Consider the following 4841-nt stretch of genomic DNA (forward strand, 5'->3'; position numbering starts at 1 on the left):
ATCAATGGTCCATCACTAGCAATTGGGATTAGGAATACAGCTGTGCCCTCTGTTGTTCTACTTATATCTTTGACAGTTTTTCTCAATCTATGATAACTTAGAAAACTATAGGCAAAATGCTGGTTGTTTATCAGTCATACTGGATTAATTAATACAAGGAACCCAATTAAGAAAACAATTAGAAACAAGAAAAGAGATTCTTAAGAGAGAGAGAGAAAACAACTTAAAGAAAAAAAGTTTTTTATGGATACTAGAAATCATAATCCCTACATACAATAACTCTGAGGACCCTTAAAAGCAAAAGAAACACCCCCACATACCCTTCACCCCCATACACATACCCTAACTAGAACAGTTTCTTAAACTGGTTTAAGGCCATACCTCTCTAAAAAAAATCAATGTTCTATATGCTTTTACCAACACTTTTTAGTTCAGGTCCTCTGAGAAAAAAATGCCAAGAAGTGACTAGATCCACATACATTTATTAAGGGCTCCCTTTGACAGAAAGTAGAGAGGTAGCCTGGGGTGTCTGAGAGAGCTATTAGCATAAAGATCTGACTGTTGAGTGAAGGTGAGAAGCAAGGAAGGCCTGTAGAATGAACGCATGGTTGAAAACTTCAGCAAAACCAGTGAGAATTCCTTGAGCCAATGTCCCATTACAAGAGCCAGGCATACACCAGGAACAGGATTGCTTTCCCTTCCCCGTCACACTCAGCCTTGCATGGGAACAACCTGTAAGAAATAAGACCTCAGCAGAAATACAGCAATGGACTTTCAGAGCATATCAGCTGGGATTGGCAATTACTCTCAATGCCATTCTCAGCACTCAGATCTGAGGGTTCCCTCTATGGCTGCTAAACTCATGCTCTGCCAAAATTTTCTCTGGACTTTCATTCTAAGACATATACATAAGTCCTTTGTATTTTCTGAAACAGGATCACAAAAATCTACCTTCTACTGGTATGTCATGACAGGATGTGAAATATAGTTGTTTCCTCAAACATAGACATACGAGTGCATGTAAATCTTATTAAGTGTAAACCTAGAGCCAAGTGTCAAGATTCTCTCAGAGAAGTGATTATGAACACTCAGGGGTATGTTCATTTTTTTGCAACAGATTCAATGACCTGGCACATACATATAAAACTCCATGTCTATAATTTTACTCATATTTTCAATAACACTGATAATTTTCCATAGAAATTATAAGCAATTATGACTAGCTGTTAATTCTATTGACCAGATTACCTTAAATTCCTGCAAGTTATTTTCTCAGCAGACAAATTTTGCGAAGTATCACCATATCAAAGGAGAATGGTTAATAAACTAATCCTATGGGTGTATAAGAATTTCTAGAAGCAGACAAAAGTAAGTTGGTAGAAACATTCTTTTCTTTATATTCTAGTCATAAAATATTAATTATTTAAAAAAATAAAAAAGATAAGTCTTTTTAAGTCTGATTAAGTCTTCACACACATTTTTAATTTTGTTCTGAAAAGCCTCTTTGGGTTTAGGTGTCCTATTTTTACACAGCCATTTATTCAAATTTGAAGAGCAGTTTAAAACCATTTCAACAGTCTGAGGAGCTGACTAGCAAATTTCATGGGCAAATCAGGAAAATTTGCACATCATTGTGAATGATGTGACCAAATTGAAAGAGATAGAGCAGCTAAGTTAATAGCATGTGAAATCATTGAGGAAGATGATGTAGGATGTTCTAGAATAAGGGATATTTGATGTAAAGAAGAGAAGAAAATCAAATAGTTAAGATATTTTAATTCCTCTTGGATCATGTCATTCTACTGAGCAAGAACAACAAAGTAAAGTGCACCGATAATCCTATTTAAGAACTTCTCCAAAATATGCTGAAAAGAACTGGCAATCATGCCATGATCATTAGATATGTCTAAGTACAGACTAAAGAAATCACACTTCAAGTCAGCACCTCATATTTCCAGAAAGGAAATCCCCATTTTCCACTGTGAAATTGCAGTTCATCAAATCTATTTTCTCAAGGACAATGACTGACGCTACCAATATTATATTGCATAAAGAAAAAATGCTGCAATTCCCTTCTCTTCTAAAATTGCCCATGCTGATGTTTTTTAACCACACAGTTAATTTCTATCTGCAAATTTCTCTATGCCTTTACATCTATGTCATCATGCATTTCTTCTTATTAACAGATTGATCAAATTAGTGTGGCCGCTAATCTCATTTGAAATGTATTATCTTTAGGTTATCAGATGATATCTATCTAAACATCTTCCTCTCTTCTGAAGAGCTAGATTAGATACTATTCACTTTACAATGGGAACTCCAAACATAATCTGTTTTTCAGAGACAACAAAAAAAATCCATCAAGTTTATCAAGTTTTAATCATTCTAATTTAAGTTACATAATTGTTATTAATAGAATAAATTCCACAGCGTCCCTATACTTTGTCATCCTCAATATCCCTATCTGAGGAAAGTTTCTAATTAAAACTGGGAGGTAACTACACATTTTTCAAGGGTCTCTTAGGTATAATTCAAGTAGTATTTTAATCTATTTCTGAAGTTAGTAAACTTACTGATACTTTGTTAAAAAAAATCATTGTGTGTGTGTGTGTGTGTGTGTGTGTGTGTGTGACTCTTTTACATTGACAGCTCATATGTCTTTGCTTTTAGCAAAGAGACACAAGTTTGTGGACCATATTAGAATGGGGTTTCTGTGAATCCTCATCTTCTTTTTTTGTTTTTCTGTCTCTGTGTTCAATGAAATAAATTCAACTTGATGTTTATTCCCAGGTTCATGTGAATTTTGTATATTGATAATCTCATATTTTGTTTTGTTTTCACTGCATATTCCAGAGACAATTTTCTAAGTATGACTGCTTTATTAGGCAAGTACATTAATCAAAACAGAAATTTTGGACTTTTTTTTAACTGGGGCACAATATCTATGATATGATCTCATTGTCACTTTCTTCCATGTGGCTGATAACAACCAGCCATAACTCGGCCACAGACTTGCCACCATACCACATTATTTCTTCCTTTAGTATATCTTAGCTATGTCTTACTTGGCTATGTATTACAAAATCCAGCCATATTAGCTTCTCTTGATTCTCTCCTCCAAGGATGAGAGGAGGTAATATCATTTATTTTGCCTGAAATTGAATTCAAGATATTGTAAAATTCTTCCAGACCAAATATGATTTTCAATATCTTTCTTATTCCCAGATACTAGGAGAAGCAGAAAAAGAAATGGAAATCTTAGGGAGGAAAAAAAAGGTAAGATAAAAATTTGAAGTCACATGAAACTATAACAGACATGAGAACAAAAAACTGCTCTGAGACTTGGTGAACTATTTAAGGGGAAACCCATACATATCTCTCAACAAGCATCAATGACATTCTAAGAATTCTCAAAACCACACCAGGCGCAAATTATCTGGAGAGATATTTTTCACAGATTTGCAAAGCATCTCAAGAGTCCTCCAAAAATCTCTGACATCATTCTGTTCCTGATGACTCAACCCAGATTTAAAAACCATCCAGGAAATCTTTTCTGGATTCATTTTGTAAATAAATTTAGCAAGTTTTTCTAATCATCTCCACCATTACATAGTGTCAGGATCTGAGGTCTAGGATGTATATCTCACTCCAAGAAGGTGTCTGCACCAGACAATGATGCCACACATCATTTCCTCTGCACACTGGATTCTTCAATTTTATCCTGTGTTTGAAACACATGTTCCTATGATCATTGCTGGTCATTTTACTTATTCTAAGAGAGATCTGCTACTACTATACTCTAGATTAGTTTCACACTTTCTATTCAGGTGGAAACTTCTGTTTTTCAATTTTTTGTCCCATAAAAGTTTTTGTTTCTCCATCCATAAATCAATGCCAATTTTCTAGTCCAATACATTACCAAATTTATCTGTACCATCATCCAGAAAATGCAATTGTTATTCTCATTATTTTTTTTCCTTTTTATTGAATGCATTGGGGTGACTTGGGTTAATAAAATTATATAAGTTTTAGGTGTATAATTCTATAATAGATCATGTGTATATTGTATTGTGTGTTTACCACCCCAAGTCAACTCTCCTTCCATCACGACTAATGGCTTCCAAGTGTATGAAAAGGCCATTGATTGACACAGATTGAGTTTGCATGCCCATGTGTTCCATATATCATTTTTTGAGCTGATTAATACTCAGAAAGTTGATCTGTTCATTATGTCATTAGAAGTTATATTTTGCTTTAGGAGATACCATTTCAATTGGCATTCCAGATCCTCATTTAATGGCTCTTTTAAAAAATAAAGCTGTCATATAGCCTGAGTCATTTTTCCTTGAGAGTAGAACCAGGGTACATGATTTAGTTAACTGTACTTAAATACAATTAACTAAATTTAATACAGTTAACTAAATACTCCATTAAGATTTGTGCACCTTACAAAGCATTCTCATCAATAAATGGATTTAGAAAATAACCTTTTGCACTGTAGGAAGTTGATCTAGGTGCTAAGTATGTGTACGTGGGCTCATCAGTAAACATCAAGGCATTCTTTGCGTCAGTATTCCCACTAGGCAGGCTATCATGTAGTAAACATAAAACTAGTACAAGACAAAAAATATATTAAAGATATTAAGTGACCAAGAAGGGAAGAAAAACATCGAAGCAAAATCTGACTGTAGAAAATGGAAACTTAGTGCTATAGTTGAAAACCACTATAGGTATGAAATAATTATACCCATAAGGAGGTTTCTGGAAAGATCATCTAACTAACATAATCACATCTTTGATTTCTCAGGTCACAAATGCTGAGACATTTTCATTGGGAGAAA

Source organism: Myotis davidii, unplaced genomic scaffold (assembly GCF_000327345.1).
Source record: "Myotis davidii unplaced genomic scaffold, ASM32734v1 scaffold1372, whole genome shotgun sequence".
Lineage (NCBI taxonomy): Eukaryota > Metazoa > Chordata > Mammalia > Chiroptera > Vespertilionidae > Myotis > Myotis davidii.